The following is a 17,508-nucleotide window of genomic DNA, read 5'->3' as shown; positions in this document are numbered from 1 at the left end:
AAAAGATTGTTGCGTTGGTGGCATGGAAATGTTTGATTTTAAGTAGTATTCTAAGGCAGAAAGACCAAAATTGTGTGGTATATTGGTATATAGTGACGTGACGTCGCAGGTGAGCCAAATATAGTCATCTTGCCAAGGTATGGACTGTAGGAATTGAAGTAGGTGTTGGGAGTCCTTGATAAAGGAAGGAAGGGCCTGGACATGAGGCTGTAGATGTGTATCGATGAACCGAGATAGGTTGCTGGTAACTGAATTGATTCCAGAAATGATTGGTCTCCCTGGTGGATTATGGGTGTTTTTATGGATTTTTGGCAAGTAATAGAAAAAGGGGGTTTTTGGGTGGTGGTTGATGATGAAATTCCTCTCATTTTTGGTGATGATATTATTCAGTAAGGCGTTATTGATGAAGTCTTTTAGTGTTTTATTGATTTCGGGGGTGGGGTCTGTGGGTAATCGATTGTAGTGTTTGGGATTGTTCAGTAAGCGGAGGGACTCCTCGAGATAATCTGCTCTATTCTGGATGACAATCCCTCCCCCTTTATCTGCTGGTTTTATCACTATATCTGAATTATTGCGCAAGGTTTTGAGGGCTGATCTTTCAGAAAGTGACAGGTTGGAAGTGGGGAGGGACTCAGAGATGGTGAGGTCTTGTAAGTCTTTTAGAACGAGGGAGTAAAAAGTGTCGATGAAATTTCCTTTTGAAGCAGTCGGATAAAACCGTGAGCAGCCTTTGAGTTTAGTATTAATATATTTTTCTGTCTCTATTTCAGCTGTGGTAATGGAGACGATGGGAAGTGTGTCGTTGTTGGTGATGATAAGATCTGTAGGGTCTGCGGATGGTCTGGTATTGTGTTTTTTGATAGCAAAATGTCTTTTCAGGGTAAGTTTGTGTATGTATGTGTTAAGATCAGTGAATAATTCAAATAGCTCGGATTGGTTAGTGGGGCAAAATGAGAGGCCTTTTTCTAATATGCTTGTTTCGGGTTTTGTGAGGATGTGGCTGGATAGATTGAATATGCTCCTTTTCGGTGGGAGGGGTGGGGTTAGTTGTGGGGGGTAAGTGTGTTAACGTTTGTTTCTTTTTTCTCTTGCCTCTACATCCTCGTTTTCTGAGTCGGAGAGTTGGCGTTTTGCCTTCTTTAATGGTTGTGGAGGGGCACGGGAGGAGATAGGGCTGGGTAACTGGGTCGCTAAAATATTTTTCGATAGGGAGGCCGGTAGTTCTAAAAAAGAGGATGACATGGTGTTTCTTTGTTGTTCTCTACTGTCTGGGTGTTGGGTAATTTTAGGTATGAAAAATTTACAGATGGTGGCTTGTACGGGTACGCTCAAGGTCTGATCTGGTGGAGGGGTAGCTGGGTTAGGGGTGGTGGGGGAGTCAGGATCTGTGATGTGAGTGCTGAGTTGGGATAATCTGAGGAGATTATCAGGGTTGGTGTCTGCTGAGGTGTGATTGGGGGAGAGATTGTCATCCTGTGGGGGTTCTAAGGTATTGGGTTTTTGTATCACGAGACTTTCTGGGGGGTTAGAGTTGGTAAAATTAAATGTTGAAGGGTTTAGATTGATAGAGGTTTTGCTTTGGCCAGCCGCAATATGTGGGCCTTTGATCGGGGGTTTACTTAGTAACTGGTTGATTGGGATGTTGGGTACAGGCCTGGGTTTGGTGCGGGTTGAGCGTGGTGCTTTGGGAGTGTAATTATGAGGAACTGGAACCATTTTTTTGTATTCAAAACTGTGGGGAGGTGGTGCTGGTAATTTGGGAAAGGTGATGTAATTGTTATGGGAAGGTGTGTTGGGGGTAGTGTTAGGTGGTGGTGGTGGGTTATTGGCCTTGGGTGTAGTGACGGGGGGAGGTGGATATGGTGGGTAGATGTGTTTAGGAAAGGTGATGCTCATGAGGGGTGGTGGGGGAAATGGTGGGTATGGTCCCAATGGTGTTGGTGCTGGTGGGGTGGGTCGTGGTTTACGTTCCCTCTCTCTGTGTTCGGCGTAAGCTAGCCTATCTCGGTTTAGTTTTTTAAGTTTTGTTTCCGTAGTATCTTGTTCGAATCTTTTGACCCGGGTAGTTAGGTTAGATAGCAGGGGATGATATTGTGGGTTAAAATTATGCTGGGCTAGGAATTCTTTACAATCTGTGATGGTGGGCTGTAATTCTACTACTAGGGATTTTCTCTTTTTAATGATTCTCTCCATAATACCCTGTGTGCAGCTTTCCAGGTAACTATAGAATTCGGTGGTAAATACAGTATCCTTGGGGAATGCAGATAAGGTTTTTATTCTGATCCCATCTGGAGAAATTTTCTCATTAATGTAGGTTTCTTGCATGGCGATGTCCGCTAAGTTAAAGAATTCATCTTTAAGTGCCGACTCCAATTTCTGGAACGTCGGCTTGAGGTCAGGCTGAGGGGTGGAATCAGGAGCAGGAGGATTGTTTATGGGTTCAGGTGTGGCCTGTTGTGTAATCTTGAACTGCGCCAGGAGTTTTGCCCTGTGTGTATTGTGGTCTTCAAAAGGATCCATGTGTTGTCTGGTGGAGGGCTGCAATCAGGTATGGGGTGCCGCGTCGTCAAACGAGGTGGCCAAGCAAGAGGTGGCCAAGCAAACCCGCAACCAGGCAGAGATGTCACTGTTTAGGAAAAGACTGACAAACCAGGAGTAAATAAATAATAAGGATTTATTAAATGAAAATAAAGTAATGCTGTGCATTAACCTCATGCACGGAAACAATCAGCATTGATTTGCAGGCAACGTATTCTACACACATACATATACTGCATCAAATAATACAGGCAGATATATTCAATAAGCCTACAAAGGTATGAAAATCAGGGTTTATACAAGGACCTCTCTGCATAAAGCGAGTTTATGCAGAGTAGATCCAGTGTATAGAACTGTGTGCACACGGACCCTGGATCCAGAATAGTAAACAAGATATAAACCTAGAAATATATATATATACACAAATACAAGATTCACAATCGAGGAGGAGACACACGGATAGTCAGCAAGCATAGGTCATACACAGGAGATCAAACAGTACAGTAATCGCTAGGCAAAGAATAGTCGGAGATACAAAGCAAAAGGTCAAACCGGGAGATCAATACAACAGGGAATCAAGGAACAATAACACCAGGAACAGGGAACTCAGGGCAGGATGGCTAGAACCAGGAACAAAGAGCTAGCAACTAGTTAGTTTACAGGTGTGGCTTAAATGGCATGGTGAGAGACCATGTGACAGTCCAGGCCTCCTCCCTGTCTGTGGAGAGATCTCTAGACAGTCCGCCCTCTGCTGGTGGGCAGAGGAAAGTTCAGGTTGTAAATTCATGGAGGGGGCTGGTAACATCTGCTGGTGAAGCAAAGTTAGTTCATGCAAGAATTTACCAGCAGATGCAGATTGTAACACACTTGACTGTCACGACAGAGCATCTAATTTTAAAACGCAGGACGTTAACACATTTTTCTGCTTCCATGAAATCAGGAAGTAGACATGCTGCTGATTTGTTGCAGGATTGTGTATTAGCTGTGACAAAGATTTATTTTTTCTTGTGAAGGCTATTATGCTGTTGTGTATCTTTCAGAGCAGAGAGGAAGTTCCGAGTGCCATTCGTGGTGCTGGACAGGACCCAGGATGTTCTGGGATTTATGCGTTTTGGACTTGGGCCGACTGACTTTGGCCATTTCTAGAACTGACCGGCCAATGTCAGAAATTCCCAGCATTTTGGACTTTGGCCGACATCAAGTCGGCCAGTTCTAGAAATGGCCGGCCAATTCTAGAATTGGCCAATTTCTGGTTTTGGCCGTAACATATACATGCCAAATGAATGTTGCACATAAGCCCCCACTCTCACTGGGGGACTTTTAAGCCAGCGTTCTGCCCTTTGCTTATCAACGGTTATCAGTGCTGCAGCACATGTAATCCTATGGGATTACTTACACTCAGTGGCGGCGCTACACTGGGGCTTACCCAGGCTTCAGCCCCAGCTGTAAACTAATCAGCCCCCTGTAAAGCCCCCCTGCGGCAAGTTCAGAAAGGAAGGAGGAAGACTGGAGCTGGAGGAGGGCTGGCCTGGCTGTCAGATCAGTCACGTGACACACACAACCCCGCCTCGGGTAATAGAGCTGAGTCAGAGACGCTGGCAGGCACAGAGTGACTCGCAAGGGAACGTTCCTGCCTGGCGTTGTGTCACATGACATGCACGCAGCCAGTATGTAGCGCGCCTGGCCCACCCACCCGCACAGGTTCAGAGAGGCTTGCCGCTTCGACGGCCGTTGTGTCAGCAGGCCGGCAGCAGCACAGTGGGGACTGGTGACTCCACAGCCACCACCAGAGCACCAGAGACTGCGTCACTCTGGACAGTATGCAAGCGTCTGAGGACAGCCAGCCACAGACAGAGACAGCTCAGCAGGCAGCAGCAGGAGGACGAGCACTCAAGGTGGGTGGGGTGGGCAGTCAAGCCAACTGCCATTGCCAACTTGAATGATTTTTTTTTTTACATATAATGTGATGCTGGCACCAACCAGCCAGGCCTGAGCTGCCCTGGGGCCCCCAGCCCACCACCACCAGCCAGGCCTGAGCTGCCCTGGGGCTCCCAGCCCACCACCACTAGCCAGGCCTGAACTGCCCTGGGGCCCCCAGCCCACCAGCCAGGCCTAAGCTGCCCTGGGTCCCCCAGCCCACCACCACTAGCCAGGCCTAAGCTGCCCTGGGTCCCTCAGCCCACCACCACTGCTGGGGCCCCCTTCCCTGGGGCCCCCAGCCTGGCCTGAGCCTGAGTCCTTCCGCCCAGCCCACCACCACCAGCCAGGCCTGAGCTGCCCTGAGCCCAGCCTGGCACCACCACCAGCCAGGCCTGAGCTGCCCTGGGGCCCCCAGCCCACCACCACCAGCCAGGCCTGAGCTGCCCTGGGGCCCCCAGCCCACCACCACCAGCCAGGCCTGAGCTGCCCTGGGGCCCCTAGACCACCACCAGCTACGCAGGCCTTAGGCCTCCAGTCCACCACCAGTCAGGATTGAGGTGCCCTGGGGCCCCCAGCCCACCACCACCAGCCTGACTACATATACTGGGGAAAGCTATACGCCTGACTACATATACTGGGGACAGCTATACACCTGGTTACCTATGCTGGGGACACTGGCTGTCTGTCATTATGTGCATTTACTGGGGAAAAGTTGTCTCTTATGTGCATTTACTGGGGAAATGCTGTCTGTCATTATGTGCATTAACTGGTGAAAAGTTATCTTTTATGCGCATTTACTGGGGAAATGCTGTCTGTCTCTTATGTGCATTTACTGCGGAAATGCAGTCTGTCATTACGGGCATGAACTGGTGAAACGTTGTCTCTTATGTGCATTTACTGGGGAAATGCTGTCTGTCATTATGTGCATTTACTGGTGAAAAGCTGACTCTTATGTGCATTTACTGGTGAAAGGCTATCTGTCATTATGTACGTTTACTTCATTTTTTTTTATGTAACTACGTTAGCCAGTACAACTACATTACAGTTAGCCCCGCCCACATGATGTCATGACCACGCCCAATTTTTCGCCGCACTCCGCGCGCCACAAGTTACATTATGGAACATTATGCTTTGCGGAGAACAAGTTAACAATACGCTCATTCATTTTTCAGGAATACATTGTGGCAGACCATTGAACAATGTTGTGATGCATTTGTACACACATTAGGTTCTCGGTAAGACCTCACAGGCGTATCATCTCAATAGAGTGTCCCCCAGCATCTGTATGAGGCTTCATAGCCTGGTTCACACATCCAATCTTAATTGACCAATGGAGTATGAGAGCGTACCTTTACAAAGGTCTCAATTCATAAAGGGCCGTGTGATAAAAAAAAAAAATAAGGTTGGTAAAATACTACATTCAGTATTTTAGACTTTTTTTTTGCAATTCATAAAATATTTTCACAGGTACGGTAGAAGTTTGGTAATTTTACCAAAAAATATCTGTGTGGTAACAGAGTTTTCTTACATGCTGTTCTCCCACTGACAGCATTACAATAGTAAAAAGGCATCCCTGGCATCCTTTTAAAAGTTCATGTTAGATTAGAACATGTTAGATTAGAACATGTTAGAATAGAAGGAGTCTACTAGTTTTTATTAAGATTTTATTTCATAACCTGTGTTTAGATGAACTTTCAATTATCATAAGACAGGCCATGCTTAGATGATTTTCCCACTTGCTCCTCCACATCTTCAAAGAGGAACCTAAAAGGTTAAACATCTGAAGGGCTGCAGGGGAAATCTCTTTTGTGCCGCTTTCTGATCTGCTGCCTGGGAGTTTGAGAAGCTTGACCATCCCGAGAACATGTTGCAGCGTATCAGAGGGAGGTGCAGGAGAGAGAGGCTTTTCCTATTGGCTCTCTGCTCCTGTCAGTCATGGGCTATAATGGGATATTGCATCCTAAAGGCATGGGGAAGCTGGTTTTCGCCACATCAAAGCTGACGGTAATTAGTGAACACGTTACTTGGCTTTACCACATGTTATAATCTTTATGCATTGACATTTACTGACATGTTTTGGAGGTAATTACCGCACAAGTGGGTAATTTACCTCACTGCTCAGTAATTTCAGCTTGCTTTGCATTAATAGCCTTTATGAATTGACATTTTTTTAAATGCTTAGTAAAATCAGCTGCTTTCTATATTACTGCATGTGGTAATATTTTAGGAATCTAGGTCAAACTGTTAATAGTATTCAAAATCTGTTGGCCCTAATACTACATGGAAGTAATAATATTAGCCAATCAGGATTGGATTTGTGTTTGCACCTTATAACCAGTCAGCTGCAATTATACTAGGGTTCTAAACCCTAAAGTTCTAAAAACATGTACGAGTGTGTTTACTGTACCAGGCTCTGCAGTGCCAGAGCGGATTATGTCCAGTATCTGGGGCAGTAATAGGAAGATTTAGCATCTCTGCAATATATAGTATCAGAGTGTCAGCGAGGTAGCCTGCAACTTACTTTGCTGTTCTTAAAAGGTGATTTTTTTTTTTCCTCCACAGTGCCGCTTTATATAAATGTTGCCTAGCCTGCTGTATTATTAATGAAGACATTTCCAGGACAGAAGTGAGACACATATTTTCTTAAAATTAGAGTACAGCCAAAGAACTTAAAAATAAGTAGGCTGTGTCAGCGGTTTACCTGGGATTGACAACCTATATCTGGAAGTAGCCTGAGAACACTTGCTTACCCTCCTCATCACTGTCCGCCACAAGCTCAGACCATGAGGAAACGCTACTGGGACAGGCCCACATTTCATCACGGAATATCAGCTACTGACGCATGACGCAGTGACACTGGCATACAGTGCTAGCCTAGCTGTGTATGCTTTACTGTGTTGTGTTGGTCCTATCTATGCATAGTTCAAAACTAGGGGGAAATAGCCAGAATACTTTATCACCTAGGTTCTCAACGTGTGGTACGCGTACCCCAGGGGGTACTTCTGATGGTTCCAGGGGGTACTCAGGCTTGATATACTTAAAGAGGAACTGTAACGACAAAACGTCCCCTGGAGGGTACTCACCTCGGGTGGGGGAAGCCTCCGGATCCTAATGAGGCTTCCCACGCTGTCCTCTGTCCCACGGGGGTCTCGCTGCAGCCCTCCGTGCAGCCGTGACGTAATATTTACCTTCCTGGCTCCTGCGCAGGCGCTCTGATGGTTGTCGGCTCCGAACTACACGGAAATACCCGATCGCCGTCGGGTCTGCTCTACGGCGCCTGCGCAGTAGAGCGGACCCGACGGAGATCGGGTATTTCCGTCTATTTCCATGCCGAAAGCAGCCACAGCACCCCCGCTGGAGCCAGCAGAGGTAAATATTGAATTGACAGTCGGGTCTGTCGGTGGCTGTTCGGAGGGCTGCAGCGAGACCCCCGTGGGACAGAGGACGGCGTGGGAAGCCTCATTAGGATCCGGAGGCTTCCCCCACCCGAGGTGAGTACCCCCCAGGGGAGGTTTTTGATGTTACAGAGTCTCTTTAACCAAGTATAACAAATTTAGAGTTTTAGAAAATGATAAATCTTATTTAAACACCAAATTAGGTGTTTTAGCTAATTAAAATAAATAGTAAATGCTTGGAAATGATTTAGAACCAATTATGTACTATGATTAAATATATATTTGTCAAGGGGTACGTGTGATAATGTTTACTATACTAGGGGGTACTTGGTAAGTACAGGGTTTTCAAAGGGGTACATTACCAATAAAATGTTGAGAAACACTGCTTTATCACACAAGAATCTCAAAGTGATAAATGATGGACTCTTAAAGAGACAATGAAGTGAATAAATAAAATAAAAATTATGATATAGTGATTTGTTTGTTGTACAGCTAAGAAATAAAACATTAGGAGCAGAGACATAAGTCTAATATTATTTCCAGTACAGGAAGAGTTAAGAAATTCCAGTTGTTATCTACGTACCAAAATTTGAAGAGATACCGTGTTTCCCCTACTATAAGACCTACCCCGAAAATAAGGCTTAGTTTATATTTCAAGCATGCTTGAAATATAAGACCTACCCCGAAAATAAGACCCAGCTGGGACGCTTTGTGTATGGGGAGGTGTGTGGTCTCTTACTGCACCTCCCTTGTGGCTGCGTCCCCTTCCGTTCTAAGTAACTTCTCCGGTGTCAGTGGCGGCATATTATTTAAGCTGTGAGGGCGCCCTTTGACCCTCACGCTGACACTATGCAGTACGTGTTGCTGGTTCTGCGCCGGTGCTCTCCTTATGTCATCATGTGCGCCCGACTGATGCGTTCCAGGCGCACATGATTATGACATAAGGAGAGCGCCAGCGCAGGGGGACGCAGCCACAAGGGAGGTGTGGTAAGAGACCACACACCTCCCCATACACAAAGTGTAAGCCCTCCCCCCCTCCCCCCGAAAATAAGACCCAGCACATATTTCTCCCCACAAAAGAAAATAATATAAGACAGTGTCTTATATTCGGGCAAAGACGGTAGATAATGGAGGCGTATACTCCAAACAACCCCACAGGACAATGTAAATAATGTTAAAAATATCATAATGTTATTAAGTAGAAAAAATCCTATAACAAATGTAATCTAGAAAATGTACAGGTAGGTGATAAAACCACCTCTCCGTCACTCATCCAACTCACTCCTTGCACATACAGCCAGCCTCGCACGCAGCAACCCATAAATATACCGAGATACCAAGATGGAAAAAAGAATCACCCAAAACTCTTCCTCAAGATAAACACAGCTGAGTTCATAGATTGATCCAGCACAATAGTCAAAAAAAAAAAAACATAAAGAAAAAAAATACTACATTCAGTATTTTAGACTTTTTTTTTTGCAATTCATAAAATATTTTCACAGGTACGGTAGAAGTTTGGTAATTTACCGAAAAAGATCTGTGCGCTAAAAGAGTTTAGTTACATGCTGTTCTCCCACTGACAGCATTACAATAGTAAAAAGGCATCCCCGGCATCCTTTTAAAAGTTCATGTTAGATTAGAACATGTTAGAATAGAAGGGCTCTATTCCTCAAGATAAACACAGCTGAGTTCTTATAGATTGATCCAGCACAATAATAAAAAACAAAACTAAACATAAAAAAAAAATAGTCCTCCAAGAAAAGAACCTGTCTCTATCAAACTGAAGGTAAGGTAATGTAATACAGTCCAAGGATGCAATCACATAGCAATGAAGCAAGCCTCTAAGAGCCAGCCAGTTCAAAGCAAGAGGAGCACCTTAGATTAAAGTGCAGTTAGTTTGTGAGAAGAGGTCCAGCAGCAATTTGTGACATGAGCATGCAGCAGAGTAAATGCAGCAATTCAAGCCTTAGGTTAGACAGGCACAGTAGCACAGTTCATCGTATGGTGAAAGCAGACACTGTATGTGCAAACATAGAGGCATACAGCACAGTAGCATATACAGCACAACATACAGTACCAGTCTTCTGGTGTCAGTGGTTATCTATGCAAAAGAGCCATTGAGCTCCTCGACTTGAAAGTCGCAGAGATCTCTGTCTTCTGAAGCTTGTTATCTCAACTATCAGTCATTGCATCTTCTTTTTCTCTGGAGAGAACAGGTCAATAGTTCATTGGCCTGCTCTGTAAAATCATTTAGAATGCTAAGCAGTGTGTAAACGGCAGATATTAGGCCCCGTTCACACTGCACGCGTTTCCAGCCGCGTTTTGGAAACGCGTGCAGGTGGCCGACACGCACGACATCAGACATTGCATAGAGTGCAATGTCTGATGTTCACACTGCATGCGTTCCGGACCTGTGCGGTCCGGAAACGCATGCTGCACGCATTTTTTGTAAAAACGCATGGCTGTCCCATTCACTTTTCAGTGATGGGATCAGCCACGCAACGCATACGAACGCGGATGGCGTGCGTTCGTACGCGTTGCGGTCCGCATGCGTTGCGGTCTGCGTTCTGCAGTCTGAACGGGGCCTTAGAGAATGATGCAATGTTATAAAAAAACACTATATGAAAATAAAAATATGAGAATGTTTTCTTTAGTACGAATGTTCTAGTAATTATTCGTACTATACAACCAATTCATTATATCGTAATTTTTGTTTTTCGCTTCAGTGTCTCTGTATACAGGGATTGCCCTGTATGACTTCAATACGTAAGAAGCAATGGCAGATCAGCATTTAAGGTGGTGTGGTGTATTACACACATGGATTGTATGATAAGGTGACGATTAAGGAGGCTTTAGGGGAAGGCATAGTGCACACAACTCCGCCCCGAATGATGATCCTATGACACCGCCCATCTGTTGGGGGTTTGCAAACAGGTGAGGAGATGAAGGGAGGTACTAACAACCAAGGGTGGAGACCTTACTAGAGTATGTATAGCTGGTGCAAGCCATTATGAAGTTGTCTCTGACTTGGACTGCTACTATGTCAGTAGGAGGTTTGCACATTGTTAGCACTTTATTTCTTTTCCCTGACAAAGCCTTGTTATTATACAGGAAAAACATGATGGAATTTAAGTAGTTTAGGGTGTATATGTTACTATTTATGGGAGGGGGGGAGGGTGTTTGGCCCATACATGGCTAGCTGTTAAAGGGAGAGACTGCTCCCCTTTTGGTTTAGCAGACCATAACATGTTATAGCCTATATTAAGTAGCTCCCTATTCTCTGTACTGCATTAAGGGAATGCTGTGTTAGGTCAATTATGTAGACAGCGGTTTTCTCCCCTGTGGCACACATTATCCCTTTAAGCATATAGAGTGTGCAATTACCCTTCTGTTTGACCAGCAGACTAGGAATATATTACAGTTTACATGGCTGCTGGCTTACTTTTGATCTGACCAATTGTGCAGTATTGCACTAAGGGAATACTGTGTGTGGTCGATCACGCTATAGGATCAGAGGGAGAGTCTTGCTCCCCTGTGTTTCCTAGACCGGACATGTTTTGCATATATTGTGTGTCTGTCAATACTATTCTGGCCAATTCTGAGTGGGATCTGGGAGAGAGGTGGCCTCCTTCTAAACCCTATATATATATCATATACACTCAATATGCATTGATGTTTGAGCCACATATTGCTGAGCATTGTAGGTCAATTGTTTCCCCCCTATTTATAAGGGGTTTGAGTTAGGCAGTAGTGTATGATTTGTCAGCCTATCTATTTTATAATTCATAAAAGTTATATTTTAACTATAACAATACCATTCTGAGAGGGGCCAATAGGGACTGCTGCTAAAGCCCCAGTGCTTTGACTCTGTACTGCAGATGGATCCTCACCAGAAAACACCTGACTGTCATGTAAGCTTTGAAAGCCCTCCCTGCCAAGCTGCAGTGACAAAAACACAACCACAACCCGGTGCCACTCTCCAAAATGTAAATGGACAGAAAGGCGGGTAACAAGTCCATCACTTCCTGCAGAGGGTAAAACATCCACTTCCTCTTCCTGTCCTATCCCTGCCCTAGCAAAACAGTCCCTCCCTAAACCTAAATTCATTCTTCCTGACATTTAACGCAATCCCCACCACTAACCTACTCTGTGTACCTGCTAAACCACAATCATGGGGGCTCTCCCCATAGCCATGGTCATGGTCCAGGCCTTACTTTCCATGCATTCATGCAAGCAAGCTGATAAACAAAGATAAAATAAAGCTATTGAAAAGCCATTAGGTGAGCAATATTACTTTTATATAACAGTTGCAGCTGTCATATACTCATAAAACGAATGCAGCCTTATTGCCCCCAGTAAGTCAAATACGTCAAAATACAGCTACTCATTCATTTCCTTTTGCATTTTCATTTGGGATAACTTGTCTTGCCTTTCTGCATTCATTATCTCAATCCAGTAATTGGCAAGAGTGGAAAACCTGGGATACTTACTGAGCTCAGTTAGTATGTTCCCTGTGGTCTTTTCCTGAATTTCATTTCTTTCTTTTTGCTTCCTCCAGCCCCCTTCAGCCTAATCGCTCCCTCGCTGTCTTCCTCCACCTCCTGGATCCTCTGCAATCCTCCCGTTAACTTCAACCAGTCGGGGCCAATCGGTGTAGGTGCAGTGTGGGCAGACAAGCTTTCCACTCATCGGGAGTGTGACGGGGAAGTGCGCGTCGCCACACAGCGCCTGCGCGGACTGGCCCTGACTGGTCAAAATTACCGGGAGGATTGCAGAGGATCAGGAGGTGGAGGAAGACGGCGAGGGAGCGATCAGGCTGAATGGGGATGAGAAAAACAAAAAGTAAGGACCCATTCACACTAGAGCGGGAAACGTGCGATTCCCACTAATCTCTAAAGTGCTAGCGTTTTTTTAAAAACACTAGTGCTATTCTAGCCTATGGCAGTGTTCTCACTGCCGTGATTTGCGATGATTGCGTGCGTTTCGCGATTAACGCTAATCGCAAACACGTTACCTGCAGCATTTTTTCGCGATTGCCATTAGCATATATAGAACCGCTATCTGCGATGGCTTTAAAAACGCACATTTGTCCAGTGAATTTTCTGCGGTAAATCGCGGAAAATCACCCGCAGAAAACGTTAACGCAAATCACTAGCGTTTAGCGATTTTATGTGTGAATGGGCCCTATGAATTACTCCTCTTTGATTCATCTCAGGTACACTTTAAATATATATATATATATATATATATATATATATATATATATATATATATATATATATATATATATATATATATATATATATATATATATATATATATATATATATATATATATATATATACACACAGTGTTATAACCATACCTAGGACCAGAGGGAACACACTAACAGGGACGGGTCTAGACCAAGTTGCGCCTGGGGCAAGGTCAGGTTTTGGCGCCTAAAGGTCGGCTGTCGCGCCTAAATGTCAGGTTTTGGAGCCTAAAGGTCAGGTTTTGGAGCCTAAACTGCCATTCCCCATCCAAATTTTGCCGCCTTTTTAAGAATTCAACAAACTGCTCCTGGGGCAAGAGACCCGCCTGCCCCCCTAGATCCGTCCCTGCACACTAACTGAGCTTAGAAAGTATCCCAGTTTGTCCACTCTTGCCAATCACTGGATTGAGATAATGAATGCAGAAAGGCAAGAAAAGTTATCTCTAATAAAAATGCAAATGGCAATGAAAAACTCAAATGAAGTACTAGCCCTTTTTCTGTGCCTTCAACTCTAACATAGACAATCTGGCTTAAAGGGGATTTACATTCTGGCATACAGCGAGGGAAAGAAGAATTTGATCCCCTGCTGATTTTACTTGGTTGCCCTCCGACCAAGAAATGACCAGTCTATGATTGTAATGGTAGGTTTACTGTAGCTATGAAAGACAGAATAACAACAGAAACCTTAAACAATCCAGTGCCTCAAAGTAAGAGTGTGATGTGCATTGTAATGAGTGAAATATGTATATACTGGGCAGGGGGGGGGGGGTCGTCACCTGGCTATATATACTAGGGGGACATCCGACTATCTATACTAGTACTGGGTAGTAATCTAGCTACCTATAGTGGGAGGGCTCATCTGGCTACCTATACTGGTGGAGGGGGAAGCACCTGGCTATCTATACTAGGGGGACATCCAACTAACTATACTAGTACTGGAGGAGTAATGTTGCTACCTACGGGGGGGGGGGGGGGGATCATCTGGCTACCTATACTGGGGGGGGGGGTCATCCTTTCAACAGGGTGTTCAGGGGGAAGGGGATGGGGTAGGCAATAAATTATTGCTCAGCTCGGGGCCTTTTGCTCAGCTCAGGTTGGGGCCAGTGCCCTTTTACAATGTACATGCATGAGAATTGCTGAGCTGCACTACTTCATGGAAGCATCTACCCTGTTCTCTGCTTCAATGCAGTGGGCAGCGGAGCAATCACATGAAAGTATGGGTTAGGTGGTAGAAGCGGTCAGGTGGGAAACCTGTAGAGGACATCTGGACCTAGTGGTCACATGACTGCTATTCAACCAGACTGCTCTTCCCTTGAGACAGAGAGACCAAGTCCTTCCATAGGGGTTTGTCTACGAGAGTGTGAGCAGCAGGGCCGGTTCTCTCATGAAGCAAGGTGAAACATTTGCATCAGGCTCAGAGATTTCAAAGGCAGCATTTTTGCACTGTGTGTACCTTCCCGAGGAGAAATGGAGTGGCTGAGGGTGAGCAGTTTGTTTGTCACAGACTCACAGCCAGTCAGTGTGCTATTGTGTTGAGCTGCAGCATGTCATGTGAGAACATTAAATGAAGCAGAGTAAATTGTCAGGTGCTGTACGATCATTCCAAATCAGGGTGCGCATCCTCACAAGTTTGCCTCAGGCAGCAAAAAGTCTAGAACCAGTCCTAAGTGTGCATTTCGCACAGGGCTACCCCCAGTGAGCTATAAGTAGTTCTTAGTAGCAAGTACATCTTGAGGGGGATGGGAACCTAATAAGGGCCCAAAAGTGTACCTTGTGGGGCCCAGATACTGAAGGTATCACTGGAACTACACCTCTTCCCATAATCCACTGCAGGGCACTGAGGCATTTCAGCGTCTGTATGTAACCTTAGAGAAATACCATTTAATTGCTTCTCATAAAGGTTAAAAAGAATGTTGTAAAATAAAAAATTAAACCACTTAAAAAATATTCCTAATGACAATTCAAATGCAATGAAATCTGTGAGCAATGTAATCAACAATTCACTGTAACAGCTGGTGTCATGTAGTAAACATTATACAAATTAAGTAGACTAATAGGATCTGAAGTTCATCTATGTAAAATTAATCTTCACAAAGGGCTTGGCAATAATTAGGAGACACTGGAGATTACTAATTGTAGGTCAAAATCGATGAAGAAGAAAATATATGCAAGCTTTTACATATAAAAACATGAATGGTCTCAATGTTAGATAAGCCTTATATACTTACTGTATAGTAGGTTTATTCATGCAATCTTCTGTCCATGCTCAAGATGTGTGATCAGATTAATTTAAAATGTACACGAGGTGTCAAAAAAGTCAAAATACTTAAGAAGAGGACAACCCCTGGATCATATAGAGGCTTCCCTTGCTGCGCTCTGGCCAGAAGAAAAACGCAGCTCCAATGTTAAAAAGGGTCCTGACAAGCGGTGGGGGTGGGTGGGGGGGTAGATGTTGGGGAAGGACTGGAGGTTGTCATGAAACAAATAGAGGCACACCGAGAGCCCAATATAGTGTAGTATGCACTAGTATCACAGAGACGCTTGGCATAGTACCAGACCTGTTTTTGTATATGCTCCATCTTATTGCCTGACGAAGCGGGTCACTCCCGTGAAACATTGTATTTTACTGGAGTATGTAAATAAATTGTTTTGCTGAAAATTGATCTGCATTTTCTTGTGTCTGCCCGGAGGAGGTAATTCCACTACTACCTCCTCATTTTTAAACGTTTTAGATCTTTTATATCCTTCTGGCGCCTCTGTATCCATCCTACGTTGGAGGATTTCATGGGAGGCCTGGATCCAGAGGCTTCCCTCAAGCTAGGTAAGTTTTATCTTTGTGAAGAACCTCGGGTTGTGTTTAATCAAATATACTGATTTTTTTCCAATGTTGTCCTGTCCAATAACACACATTCAAGTATCTGCAAAATCTTGGGGCAAACTGCATGGGAACAGTCGCATAAACCCAACAGAGGCCTAGATCCTAGCTGTCAGAAAAAAACAGTCAGTGGCCACACCAATTATTTGAATAGACAGTGCAGGTCGAAAGTGTTGTTCAGTGAACATTCTTGCTGTTCACAGTGCAAGTTGGCTTAAAGGACTACTGTAGGGGGGTAGGGGGAAAAAGTTGAACTTACCCGGACATTCGAATGGTCCCCTGCAGACATCCTGTGCCTGCACAGCCACTCACCGATGCTCCAATCCCCACCTCCGGTTCACTTCTGGAATTTCCGACTTTAAAGTCGGAAAGCCACTGTGCCTGCGCGGCCCTGTCCTACCTCCCGCTGACGTCACCAGGAGTATACTGCGCAGGTGCAGACCATACTGGGCCTGCACAATACACTCCTGGTGACATCAGAGTGTGAGAGGGCACGGCTGAGCAGGCGCAGTAGATTCCCGACTTTAAAGTCACAAATTAGACCATTAGAAGCCTCAGGAAAGTTCAACTCTTTTCCCCCAACCCCTACAGTACTCCTTTAAGGTACACTGTGAGATTTGTGGTGGATCAGGTAATAGATCAATATCTTCCAGATATCGAATGTTTAATTGTTCTAACATTTTGCACCATCTTTAGATATTATATAAGACTTCAGCAGAAATTAAATGTTATTATCAATATCAGAGCTTCAATGTAGGGATGATAATGAGCCTAGAGAATCAGCTTACAACCACAGGACCAAGGATCAGTACAAGCTTCTTGCAGTTTACTATCAGTATATGTAGCAGGTTATACAATACATACTTGAATTTATGTGCCAGTGTTTTGAAAAGTGAGATCAGGGCTCTATTTTTAAAACTGCTTCCTAATATAAAATCCCATGTAGCCCACAAAACAAGCCTTTCACTGTTCCTTGTCCATCTCCACTAGGTATGAGTGAATCTAGCAAAAAAGACAAAAAACAAAAAAAATATTTGCAAAACTTTCCATAAAACTCGCAAAAGTATTTTCTAACTTATAATAATAAATAGCAGCCTTTTTCTGCTGCATGATGACAAATATAAAATATTTTACATTTATTGGAGGAACCCCTCCCTTCCTTTCATATTGCCGGGACAGAATCCGGCAGACTGGTGGAGGAGATAAAAAACAAAAACAAAGCACAGGCTGCTACTGATGATGTAACAGGGGAGGTGATCTCAGCTTGTGTGAGATTTCACATAGACGACACCCATGTGAAACACACCCATGATCTAAAACCTCCTACTAAGCTCAGAAGTAACGGCTGCCACCTGTATAAACCTAGTTATGAAAAGAGAAGGGTGAAAAGCATGCACTGAAGTGCTCATAGGCTTGAAGGAGTGTTTATTTATCTTTGTATGTGTCAGAGTGGTGCAACTAAATATTTTGAATTAAAAAAAATCTTTGGTTTGGGTCCACTTTAAGTAGAAATATTTACAATATC

The sequence above is a fragment of the Hyperolius riggenbachi genome, chromosome 8 (genome assembly GCF_040937935.1).
Source record: "Hyperolius riggenbachi isolate aHypRig1 chromosome 8, aHypRig1.pri, whole genome shotgun sequence".
Lineage (NCBI taxonomy): Eukaryota > Metazoa > Chordata > Amphibia > Anura > Hyperoliidae > Hyperolius > Hyperolius riggenbachi.
This window is presented reverse-complemented; position numbering follows the sequence as displayed.